Below are 13,988 nucleotides of genomic sequence, written 5' to 3'. Positions count from 1 at the left end.
TCGAAAATTAAAACGTAACTTAGCATGCAGCAATTTTCCTTGACTTCAGTCATGGAAGAGAATTTTTAAGTGAAGCTGCATTAATTCCTAAACATAGAAAATGAACAGCAGATGAATAATTTATTGATGGCTTTTGCTTCATGTCAGCAGCTTTGCTGGAGGAAGTGATATTTATGAAGTCCCCCAGGACACCAAGAAGTTAAAGATGGGCAAAGAAATTGCAGGATAACATTACTACCTCTGCAGAATGATACTTCAGGTACGCAGGCGTCACGGGTGGTTTCCCAACATGAAAGTTATACAGTGTGAAAATTCACAGGGCTGGGAGAGGCGATTGATGAGTTTATCCCAAGAAAGTCTGTACCTTTCAAAACACTGATAAACAGAAACAGGATCTATTATGCACAACAGGTATTACAGGAAGGCATTATAATTGTGAGTGGCTTTCAAGCTCGGCTTTAAGCACGCTCCTGCAAGGTATACCTCATAACCCCAATTGGGGAGGTTCTGAAAACAGGGGGAATGTGCTGCTGTGGAATGCACCTTCGGGTTTGGAAGTCCAGAAGGGGGCTGGGTGAAGAGGAAACGTGGCCAAAGGAAAGAGGTAGGAAACAGGATGGAACAAGGGAAAAACATGTAACCAGGGAGGAAGACTGAGTATAAAGAGCTCACGGTTAAGAACTGCATCGCCAACTCTTCAGCAGGATCATGCAGCAGCACATAATCAAAACATGGAGAGGCAACTGCAGTTCCCAACATCCACTCATCAACTCTATACGCTTCCTGGTAGAAACTTATCATCGTTAGTTTTATTCCATCACGTCTTCATGCCTAACCAGTTTCTCCCCACAGTATCCCTGTCCAACCAGGAGCATCTTCTCAGCACCACGCCTCCTACCAGGGAAGTTCTTTGCCCTTTGAGTTTGAGGATCCAAAAACCTATTCAGGCATCTGCAAACAATAACCCATAGCTCTCTTCCCCAAGGCACCTACAGGTTTGGTAAAATTAGATGCGTAACATAAAGACCTTTAATAATGGAAATATCAGTAAGACCAAAAATCAGTTTTTTCCCCTAAATTGTCCAAATCCTTTCGAAAGTTCTAAGAAAGGCTATGGAGTATGCCTTCATTGCAGCCTCTATAAAAAACCCCTTTCTCCAGATGTGGATTAGATGCTAAGAAATACTTTACATGAAACAAGGGAACTCTCTGAAATTCATATATAAACAGAAATATCCCGCTGTTAGTCAAAAAACAACAGGTAAAAGTTCTGTAGCAACACTTACAAAGACAACTGAAATGACTGACCAGTTTATTTTGTATCTTGTACTGGTGCCAAGTTCTTATTTAAAATGAAGGGCCACATTAGCAATGAATCCAGAAGGTGAGGGGGGGAAGAAATAAATTAAAAAGTCAGTGAGAGGATAACTGATTCAGGGATGCAAATTAAGTGGTTTAAAGCTATTGAGACTCTGGAACATAGCACAGCTCAACAGAAAAGCAGGAAGTCAATGCAACCTTCAAAACATAATTGACCATTTCTCTTGAAACCCAAGACTCAAAACACTAAACTACCTAAACTTGGACTGCTGATCACTCAAATTTTGAGTGCTACTACAACAATTTACTAATAACCAATATATAATTTAATTTCAAATCTACTCTGCAGTAGATTCTCTAAACTTCTTCACTATATCTTATGCAAAATGGCTGTTGGCCATAAAGATGGCTCTTCAGTAATCATGAAGTAGCTCTCTCCAGAGGCAGAACATTGAGAACATGAACAAAACAGAGCCACAGAAATACAAATTTCATCTCCTACCTAAACATCAGAAGATATAGAAGTCAGTTCTCTATGTAGAGCTTTACCACTGTTCCCAGAACGAGAGTTTTCATTTCAAAGAAAACCTACATTTGTAGCTGAACTTCACTATGAACACAACACTTCATCATATGCTTAGCCTACCACTTACAGAGAACAAGCAATGGCTTCTGGCTTCAAAAATATGGTTCACATATATAGAAAGAATCAATTATATATTTTTTCACCCACTCACAGGAACCTATGGGGTAAATTAATGCCCCAGACTGCAGTGACTTTGGATTAGGCTAGTCTTGTCAATAATTAACACAGTTCTGTAGTGCTAAAGCATAGCAACAAGCTAGATGAACCAAAATCCTGCTGCTGCGACACCAGCTTTTTTTTTTTTTTTTACCCATGTTGAACGCACATACACAAGGCCGTTAAAAAAGGACAGGATTATTTCTGACCTTAATGTAAGAGTTCTGAACATCAGGGGATTTCTTCCTCCTTTCATTTAAAGAAAAGCTTTTTAAAATAAACATTTTTATTGTAAAAATTCAATAAATTAAAATCACAGCAAATATTATCAACTTTAAATTGGCCTGGAAAACTTATCCAAAATCTTTATCATGCACATTCTTTTCAAGTGTTGGAGACTTCAGAATCCTGATGCAACAAATAAAAAGCAACAAAGACAGCAACAATGCTATTCCACTGGCTCGGGCACTGTGATCCGTCATCCTCGAAAACAACAGATGAAGCAATAACAGACCCTCCGTGTACAAGCATTAGCAGTCATCCTCCATGGATAGATTATCCACTCCACTAGAACAGTTATGAATTACAAAATTTGCATTAAAGTTTGAATTGTTAGAGATAGATATGGTGAGCCACCGACAGCATTTTTAGACTTACACTGTCCTCTCTCTGTATTTTTATACTGCTCTAACTGCAAAACTAAAGTACTGAAGTTACTAACCTGCAAATGGCTTGAAAGGGAAAAAAAATCAGTTTGTAAATTAACAAAACAATGTTTTTAATGATCTAACAATTCTAAGTATCAAAAGATGAAATAAAATACAGAAATTTAATCAGTTGTAGCCTACTTTAATTTCTTTCTAAGAACATTTTTCTTAAATAAAAACCTCCCCTAGATAATCCTGGACTTCAGCTGTTCTGTTCATCATGCAATCTTAACGAGGCCACTGTTATTGAAGGACGTGACCTGATTTCTTCTGAGATCAATGGTTACCAGTAGAATTTGAACACTACAGATTTCTATCCCGAAAGTCAAGAAACACATCAAATCTGTGTACTTCTCGTGAATTTTCAAATCTGACACTTCATGTTGCCATGAAGTTCTTGCACTGACATAGCCCTCAATTTTTGCATTACAGCAAGCAGTGCATTTGGTCAACGTCCACATACTGATTTTGGAAAAGATGCTTGCAGCTTCAAGCAATGTAAGAGATGCTGCATGTTAGCCATGAACCATGCAACCATTACAAAGGGATACATAAAAGTCCTTTTTTCTTGTCTTCTTCAAAACAGGCGTTCAGACTGTTTTGTTTTTATTTTTCTAGACAAAGGCAGCCTTTTTGTGAAGAGTAGAACAAATTTAGATAATGATAGAGTTCTGGTACTTGTGGCTGGGCAACACAAGCATTAACTTTATTACTCAACTCATATTTAAATAAATACCAGTTTAAACACATTTATATTCTAATCCCTAAAGCTGTGAAATGTCAGAGTACTTAACTCTAGCTGTCCTTCTAGATGCGTTATCCATTCCATCACTCAGCAACTACTCCATCACTACTCTAAGCTAAGGTTTTCTTCCCCTTAGCAGCACTTAGAAGAGCAAGGTGCAAGCCTGGACCTCTTTGTACATCATGCAGCTGGCAATAATAAAGCATGAACCAATTCTTCTCAATTAGTCTCAGGCGAACTGAACTCAGACAGCGAGGAGGGCAGTGTATTGTTAAAGACAGTTAAAGGCAAATAATTCATGTTCTCCATTCAAGCAACTGTCTACACTGCCATTCAAAATCAGGGCGATTAAAAATAGTACTTATGGATAAACACTATTTGTATATAATCTGAAGGAAAGCCATTATTTCAAGGAGAATGACAGGACACATCCTTTAAAAAAGTTGCATTGCTTCTGGACTTTTTAGTCAGTGAATTATGCCATAAATAAACAGTTCAAAGTAACTGAATACATCTGCCTTTGGTTCAGCTCAGAGGAAGCTACCGCTGTTGCTCGAGGTTTTACAAAACACACCTTTAAGGGGCACGCGTTCCCCGCCGACCCCGACACACACATTGGATGAAATACTACTGTTTGAGGAGGCCGTCTCTCGGACCTTTGCCACACGGAGATAAAATAGCATGAGGTCCTAATGAGAATCCCTAGTACTTCCAAACATCAACTACCACAAACATTAAGAGGGGCTTCCAGAGAAACAGCATGAAGCTTGGAGGAAAGGAGCAGGCTAAACCCTTATACAGAAACAAAAGCTATTTGGGGTAAAAAATTTTGGAAACCTACAGAAGCTTACCTCATCCTCATGGAAAATCTTCCACAAAAGTCACCAATGCTGGCACTGTTGGGAACTCAATGCATGGCAAGCACAGTGGTAATTTATAATAAATCCTGCGTAGCAGGTAGTCCTACCCGTAGAGCGTTGGAGACTTTGTTTAAACACAGCTAGGTCCTACATTTAAAAGTTTCCCTTGAGGCTAAAATTAGTCTTTTCATTCAAAAGCCTTACCCCTGCCCCAAACTACTACATTTAGTCAATCTTTACTAGACTAACATAATCAAATTCTTTTCTCTTGTCCACTTGCTTACACATTCAGAGGTTTTAAGCCAAAGTCTGCCACAACATTGGTCCACACAGCCTTTAAGCTAGAGGAGCTAGTATGCTGCAAAAAAATCTCAATACATAACCACAAGGGCCACATCAAAGTGATTTAGCATAACCAGAAAACACGCTAAGTCAAATTAAACCCCAATCCTTTCATTAGTGGATGGGAAAGTCTATTTATGTTCAGGCATTCTCTACTTAAAAATTACCAAAAATAGTCCTTAAAAAGTTAGCTGCCTATTTCCTTAGAGCTTGACTAGCATCAGCACTGCTGTTACAGCACCCGATATAACTTGTGTCTGTAACACAGCCAAGATGTAAGTCACGTAAGGACAGCAGAACGGACCAACAGTCGGCCCTGCCAGGGTCAAGAGAAACAACGTGTATTCATGAAGCATGGCTGACATCAAGATCACTTTGTCCGAGGGAGTCTTTGCTGTGATTCAGCAATTTCTCAAGTGTTTCAGTGATCATCTTAGCTAGCACAAGCTAGCCTCTCTCAACTTACTGACAGGTTCTTCTGGACACAGGATTTTCTTTTCCTTTCCAAATCTGGAGATAGAGGTATCAGTTCTTCAATTCTACAGCCCCAGGCTCAACACATTGCGAGTCCAATTCAGACAGATGACAACTCCCCAGGTAACAGGTAATCCAAAGGAAACTGGATTCAAGAGTGGTGAGAACGCTTTTCCCACATCCCCATGCCTGCTTATGGCTCTCAGGTGAGCTTAGGAGAGGTGCAGTCCCAATGGCAGACCCGCTACTGTCTTCCATCCTAGCACCTCTCCTCCTCTTCAAGTAGGTTTCACAGACCTAATTTCATTACCACAAGAAATTTCAGCCCTGCACAGAATGTAGGTGGACTATACCATTGTTTTATGAGCAAACCTATGGTTTCTTTCCCTAAAATGCAGTGTATCTGAGAGCTGAGTGGAAAACGCTTAGCAGATCACAATTGTGGGAACATCATATCTCCCAAGCACCAGTTTAGGGATTGGGCGAGGATTTTCAAAGTACCCAATCCTTGCCCAAAAAACAGATCCATGCGAAAACAAATCCATACTTCAACTGAACATGGACTGACCATTACATCTGCAGGCTTTCTACACAAGTTCTCCTCAAGACAGTTAACAAGCACATATCAGCTCCTATTAAAAAAACCACACCTAAAATATTTCAAGAAACAATTATAGTTAAGATACATCAGAACTTTCTCACTTTTAGACTACAGTGGTATCAACACATCAGCAGTATGACAGAAGTGCCCAGCATTTCTAATCAATGAGACTAACACAGCAGCTGGATAAAACCCATAATTGCCATCAAGGAGAAGGCTAAGCAACAGGAATCGATGCCTGACAAGGATTAAAAGACAGAGCCAATGGGGTTTGATAAGTACAAGGGTTCTCAGCTAGAAGTCTCACCTGTTCTGTAACACCACAATTACCTTCTCCGAGGATTGTATTACAAGAATAAATAAATTCTGAAGTAGAAAATGAGTATTTCCAGCAATAACAAAGTAGAAGAAATGGACAGTACAGCAGCAGGCAGAACGCTTCCTAATTGAATTCTTTTCAAAACTCTTGTTGAGGACTCCACAATTCTTTCAGCTTTAAGCTATTATTAAAAATATGAATTTTAATCTGTCCTCATGAGGCTGTTCTAACTCTTGCACAGTAGAAATCTATAAATATTGGATCAAATTCTAGCACCACTCTTACATTATTAATTCTAGAATAAAATAGCTTTCAAAGTTCTTTTCCTTTATCAAATTACTTTCTAAACCCAAGAGAGGGCCAGGGAGGGACAAGATGAACCCTGCAAATTCATGCTTAAGTACTACTTACATTGCACTGTGCCTGAAAGTCTCGAAAGTTTGGATATCACTGAATATGGTGCTGCCCAAACCTACTTTACCGTAAGTCCTGCAAAGCTTCCAGTTTAAACAGGAAGATGTGCAGAAGGAAGGAAAAGAACCAAGTGAAATGACCTTCTGGAGCTCACTAATGATGTACTTAAGATTTCTGTTCTCTTCAGAAGGAAATCAGTTTAATCACACCCCAATTAGTTCAGTGTAAGCAAGCATGGCCAGCTATTATGAAACTGCATAGAAAAACAGATTGAGTTTTGCAAACTCATTCTACAAGCTCCTAAAGTGTCTAAACCCACTCAGAGGCCAAAGCTAAAAAAGAACAAAAAAAACAATGTTCAAACTATAATTTAGCTGAGCAGTGGAACCTGTCTGCAGGTCAGAGGTGGAAACAGCAAGCAAGTCTAAAATCCTTCCATCCACCAAACATCAGCCATACTCCTATCACTATTCTTAGCTGCTTTTAAGTAAACAAGGCAAGTTTTGTACACACGTGCATATATATGTAGTATTTGCACACACAGTCCCAACTTGCAGAGACTCCTGAGTCTGCATTTGCAAATTTTAAGCAAATTTGACAGAGGTCATGATTTCCAAGAGGTCCCACAATATTAATAAAAAGGCAATCACATCAAGGAGGAAGATTTACTGCTCTCAAGAGGAAAAAGGCCGCAAACTCAAATTTTTCGGGACCATCAAAAAAATTCTCATAGTACTTCAATGGTAATTACAAATATACTTAAAGCATTATTCATTACATTGCTTGCAAAACTTATTAATTACTTCCCTCCCTCCTCCCAGATTTGTGGTACAGAAACAAAGCAAAGCAATAGAAACTGAATACTACTTTTTGAAACTGTGACCACACACTTGTAGTCGCACAGCAGTACTGCCTCTTCCAGCAGCAGTGCCGATTGCAAGGGTACAGTACGTGGAAGTACAGCGCTGATGTGAAGTGTATCATCTAATTTCCTAACGAGTTGGACAGCAAGTCTGCAGTCCCTAACTAGCTAGGACAGCGTCCTCCCTTCCAGATAAGGATTTAACCACAGCACCCTCCTATATTCCTCTTTAAGGTGTGGTCTACAGCTCACTGCATTTACAACTTGAAGAAAACCTTTAATAAACACCAAACACAGCTGTCTTCTCCCTCCCAAGGCAGAAGGTGACAAATGAACAGCAACTGAGTGCAACTTTTCACCTGCTCGGCCAGCTTCCAGCATCAGTCTATGAACTGGGTCTGATTTTCAAAGCAACTACTGGATAAAGCCCTTGCTACAGAGACAGAATTCCAATTTGTGAAGCATCATTACAGCAACATTCCTCTGGGATAATGAAGATCTCACAGTATGAGTGTGCCAGAGGCACTATCCTCTCTCAAAGTGTAGTTACAGAATGAATTCTAGGAGGAGAATCCACAAACTACCTCTGACCACATTTAAAGATCATCGGTGTCTCTTACTTCATGTGGCCCACCACAGATTTTGCTCCTTCTGTATACTGGTGTCTCATTGAATGAGGCTAAGCTTTAGGGAGAGGAAAGATGAAGCAGCCGGATTGGGTTCTTAGCAGCATGGTCTGTGCAGCAGCAAACAACCCCGAAGCAGACTACAAAATTAACATGACCAATATGGCACTTTGCAGCTTCAAAAATATGTTTCAGCTCCCTCAATAACCTTCTGGTGGAGTCTTTTACAAAAGAAGTTGACAGCATCTGTGCCGAACAGTGCAAGTACTGCCACAAAATACACATGACACAACCAACAGTGGGGCAGGGAGAGAGGAGGGAGACAGTTTTACACGCCAGTCAGGTTGTTCTATGTTAAAGTTTTTTCCTCCGCACCCTGAAAACTAGTGAAATTTCTCAAATTTTCCAGTTCTCAAGAACATTCTCAAATTCAAGAGACACGTTTATGTTATCAGATTTAGGAAAAATCTGAATTCAAACTTGCTCAAGTTTCAAAATGGCTACATTCAAATCCAAAAAAGCTATTCCTCATCTACATTATCATAAGGAAGGAGGACAGACTGATTTCGTACTTTTGTAGCACTTGCAATTAGCTAACCAATCAGTATTTCACCTGAGACTACGTACTTACATGCTAACAGTTCTGATTTACACTAGTAAGACAAAACCAGAGAAATCACACCTATTATACTGGCCACAGAACACACTTAATCATATAAAGTTTTGTTTATCCTCATAAACATCAGATCTCCACAAAAAAAAAAAACCACATAAAGGGGTTTTAATCACATGAAGAAGATCCTTCTTTCTTTTAAAATCAATCTAATCTAGTGAGGATGAAACACAGAGATGGCAACGCAGCAGCACAGCGACTCCCATCCTGCATCGACCAACCATGTCTGGCTGGTAGGCAAGAGCCATGGCAGGGGGGAAAAAGAAAAAACAAAAAAAACCCCACATTATGTCACTCTGCCACTAATAAAAAGTGTTACTAGAGAGCGCACAACGCAGGCAGCCACTGTAAGGCTGCTTTCAAACAAGGTAAAGTTCAGATAAGGAAAATCGGGGGGCCCCTATCAAGCTAGATGGTAACATACAGAAATTCATCTTGCCTTATGCCTCCCTGTTCAGGCCTGCCTCTCTTGTTACACTTTCCTTGTCTATTTTTTCTACTCTGCCTATTTTTCCCCAGACAGAAGTACAGTGAAGTTGACAAGCTGGCATTCAAAACTAAAATTGGATCAACAAGAAAAATAATGAAAATTAGATCCATTTCTATCAGCAGTGCAGAGTACTGCACGTCGCAAAGAACTCACCATGAAGCATTTTTCTCAGAGTGGTTAAGAACCTTTTTAAAAGCCTGAGCTTAACAGTACTCGATGTCACATTTCTGACATCTAGTCTATAAAAAATTTCTTATTACTGAAGAACAAGTCCATTTTTTTTTCCCCCCCAAGCTCTATGGCATGAGGGTTGGTGCTATTAGAGTCTAAGCACTTCATACAGCTAGCAGACAGGAGCAGAAGTTCGCATTTCCTAATAACTTCCTGGATATTTTACAATTGCTTCCTCTCAGGAAGTTTATTCAGTCTTTGCAGCTCCAACACCAACAATTCTTGTTGAGAGGTAAGTTGTCCAAGAATATTAAAAGCACATTCCTAAAACGCAGACACAGACCTGTTTCTGGCTCGCTAACAATAGGTTTTTCTTTTGGCCAAACCTGTCACTGTAAGGAATTAGAGTAAGAACGAGCTGATCAGGTAATGCCCAATGTCCTGGGCTTTTTAGAATTCATCTGTAAGCAGCAGGGTCTCCAATCACAAATGGAAAAGCAAGCTGGGGGACAAGTCTGAAGGAAGAAAATTAATACGTAGTAAAATCACCACAAACATTGAAGGGGGGAAGAAAAGGATTTATTTCACAATACATTTAACCTGATGTTTCTTCATGCTCCAAACCCCTTTCTCCCCCTCATCTTTATGGAGAGAAATAATTCCTTCCAAAACAGCAATATGTCTGCATGTGCAACAGATACTTTTTATTCCATTTTTACATAATAATTTTTTTACCTGCAACTGATCTTAATACATAATATACTAGTCAATTACTAAAATTCCAACAGACTTATTTTCCATAGAAGTGCTGTACTTTGAAACTAAAAAAAAATTAGGTCACCAGAACTTTTAAGTCAGGATTTTGTAGGGTAGCGGCCTTTCAGACAAAAAAAAAAAAAAAAAAAAAGATACACAATCTATTAATCCTACTACTCTGAAGAACAAGAAAACAGTTTTATTGTGTCATGCCATCCCCCAATTGTTCTAAAAATAATGATTTAATTATTTCATTCTTATAAGCCTTCCCCCTCTTCCCCCAAAAAGCCAGGCTGATAATTTTTGAGATGATACCCTGTAATCATGACATCAAACCTTAATTTTTGGACCGAGAATGATATTTTACGCACATCAGCAATCAGACTGCTTAAAACCTATCTGTATTACTTTTTACACATTATTACATCAGAAATATTTAGTACACAAAATTACTTAATATCAGTGTCAACCTGCTTTTCTAGAGAGTTAACCTGAATGCCGTCAACACAGAGAAAAGCTGTTTGGTATTTTGGGGGTTTTTAAACAATAGACATTAAATGTTCTTGACTTACAAATTTACCACATTCTGCACATTTAAGATCTATCTGCTGAACAAAAGTCTCTATAGTTAGTGAGCTGAACAGCTTTGATCAGAAAGTCCTATGATCTCTGCTTCTCACACACACTTCTTAATTTACAGACTGGCGCAGAAGACACAATTGCCCTGATTTTTCTGTTCCTTATTAATATTTTAAGGTTGCATGAAACATCTACTGAACTTTCATCGAAGCAACTGTTTCTTGCACTAGCATAAAGCCTGATATCTGTCAGAATCCAGCTGATACTTAAACTCTACTTCCAGTGCTCATCTAGGGACTTCCCCCTCCTACTCATAAGAATTTCTTTTACATGTCAAGCTTGTACTGCCAGAATATTTAGTTATGCAATAATATAAATGTTGATTTTAAAGTAGGCAAAACTTTAAATATTTAGCTTTTCTTAAAAAAAAAATCAGCCTTAAATGATACCCCGTGTTTAAATAATATTTTAACCACCTTACCAGAAAATATTCAGATAGGATTAAACAAAATTTACAAGAGTTAATGGGTCAGGAATTGCTTGAAAATGAGACCTCAAATTTTTTGGAAAAGAGAGAACAGTGAGAATTTCTAATAATTTTTTTCTAACTTGTTACTAGTAACCAAATCCACAAGGGAAAACACATCATAACTAAAAGTTATATCTGACAAATAACCGTAAACTATTTTGCCAGAGATGTTACCCACATCTGCTGTCTCCTTTGCGTGTCATCAGTTTGATTAGTACTACCTCAAAATGAAGACTGTTTATCACTTTTTGCAGCACTTGGCATCTGCAAAGCTCCTTAACAGCCTTCACTAGTTAGCACTAACAAGATCATTCTATAGTCCCAGGTCTGAGTACTACAAACACTCTGCAGTTTCACCATCAGCTTCTCCCAAAAGAGAATTTGTTGTAAACGTGGGCCACAGACTCTGCTAAAACAGCATTAGGAAGGATACACATTATTAGTACATCCTACTTGCAATTAAGAAATTGTAGACACACACTTATATCCCTGTTCTCCACTCAAAAAAAAAAATTAAGTAGTGAGTCTTAACCCAGCTGGCTAACAGAATTAAACACACCAAGTACACCTGAACAAGAAACTGGAGAAACCAGGACAGAGGCAAGCAGGAGAAAATGAGATTAAGAGAACGCACATGCAAAAGTTCTGCGCCCAAAGCTCTTAACGTTAAATAGATTAATGGCAACTACCCAAGTTGCACTATAAGCCTGAAAGTGGCTAAGTAGGGAGCAGAGGGAACATTAGTGCCAAGTTTCAGTAATTGATTGTGTATGCTTGCACGCTGTTTCTTTCCCCTCAAACTACATTTTGCCTGCATATGGTTTCTCTTTCTGCCACTTTTAAAGTGATTTATTCTCTTCAGAAGGGGAATTAGGTCTTATTTTGATCAAATATTTAGGACCTTTTAGACATTAAAAGCCACAGATTACAAAGAAGGAAGGTCAAAAACAGTAAAGTAAGATTAAAATTGAAGATAAGCCACAAATATTGAAGTAAGGAATGAACAAACAACTAGCAAAACAAGATTCAAAGAACTAAAAGGTTTATGCACCCTCCTCGCAACATCTGGCTCCTTACTACTAACTAACTACAGTGAAGATCTTAACCGCACAGGAGCTGATGAAAGGGGTCTGAATATAGGTCAGCAAAAGGCTTTTGGATCCAGCTACAGACACTAATTAGATCACTTTCAGTTATTAAAAAAGAGAAAAGAAAAAACCTCCAAAACAAAGGGTTTACCCCTCAAAACATTTCTAATTTTTTTTTCCTCTGATTGTCAGTGGCCTTTGGTTTCAAAGCAGCTGGTTGCTGCCCCAGATCTGAAACTGTCACCAGGACGCACAAAACACATCAGCGACCATACTGAGCAAGAACCTCCAGCAAAAGTAAGACTGAACAACTTTTGCAGCAATGCACAAAGATCGGGGGGGGGGGGGGTGTCTTTAAATATGTTGTCAAGCTATAAAAGAATGCTTAAGTTTTTCTAGGAGAACATTGACTGTTTTGTATGACATTGCCAAAGCCCGCAAGGCCAAAAAAAAATCTGACTTTTTTTTTCCCCCCGAAGTATACAGTATAGCTCAGTTCATACAGGGTTCCTTGTACCAGCTTGTTTATGCCTTCTCTTCTGTGAAACAAGCCTTTATGTCTCCATAGTGGAAAAACCCACTGGTTTATATCCTTTTCGAGATGTATGCAGCCAATTAAATTGTAAAGTAATACCTGTTTCAAAGTCTAACTCAAAGAAACGATACATTCCTGGACTGGGACCAGAGCCAAGGAGGTCACCTTACACCCTGTGGTCACGTGAGAATATTCAGGTTTTGGAATTTGGTATTTTGATTTCCATATAAAGTAAAATTGGAGGTTTGAAAGGATGAAGTATTGTGTATTCCGCACACACAAACTGTGCTTGTTTCTCAAGCGATAAAGTTAATATTCTGAGGAATAAGAAAAGACAGTTCAAGAGTTGATAGCGATTTCAAGCCATTCAGAAAGACTCAGGAAAGTGACAACTGCTAGTAGCTCTGCACTTCTCCAAAATAATTTTTAGTCATGAATAAACTATTATGTGACCAGACTATATGCATAAGAATAGTATAATCTGCACAAAACAGCGAAACAACACATTACAATAAAATCCACTTGTCAAAGTAACAAGCCAAGTAGATTTATTTCCATATGAAAACTGTTATGAAAAGACTGACACATTTTATTTTAATTTCTAGTTTTCTTCAAAATAAACAGCATGCATGCAAAGCGCCTAGTGCCACCAGAAACAGCTACTGGAGACGGGGTGCCCGCAGAGAAGCACAGTGCCCACCCAATTGCTAATGCAGCTTCACGTCTACAGAACTCCTTTAAGTTCACACAGCAGCTCAAGTATGTAAAAATCTACAGGAAAAAGGTACTACAGAAGGTAGCAAAAAATGCTAAATAAAACAAAAAGTGCACACAAGTATAAATCGATTAAGATTTGCCGGTGTGACAGAAAGCGCAGCTTAGTCTCACCATCAAGTCCTCGTCATTAACAGGGACCAGTTCCCCGAATAAAGTGGTACTGAAGTCCCCATCAGCACCCACTGCTTCTGCTTCCATGACCTGTGTCAGACACCCGCAGACAATATTCGACAACTGTGCCTTTACACTAATTTAAAGAACCCAATAACGCCTAAAATACCTTCTGTATTTCAGAGAGCAAGCAAGCAGTATGGCACAAACAACAAAAGGCAACTGCTGCTACCAGCACACCACACCTCAATTCACAGGCTTATAAAA

General features: G+C 38.9%; 1 protein-coding gene across 10 annotated transcripts in view; it reads right to left on the bottom strand.

Annotated features, from left to right (window-relative positions):
• The window catches only part of NEO1 (neogenin 1), a 203,405-nt gene that overhangs the window by 172,673 nt on the left and 16,744 nt on the right, over positions 1-13,988 (bottom strand). The window lies entirely within an intron of this gene.

Source organism: Grus americana, chromosome 10 (genome assembly GCF_028858705.1).
Source record: "Grus americana isolate bGruAme1 chromosome 10, bGruAme1.mat, whole genome shotgun sequence".
In the NCBI taxonomy this organism is placed as follows: Eukaryota; Metazoa; Chordata; class Aves; order Gruiformes; family Gruidae; genus Grus; species Grus americana.
Note: the sequence above shows the minus strand (reverse complement) of the source record. Positions and strands in the feature narration are given on the sequence as shown.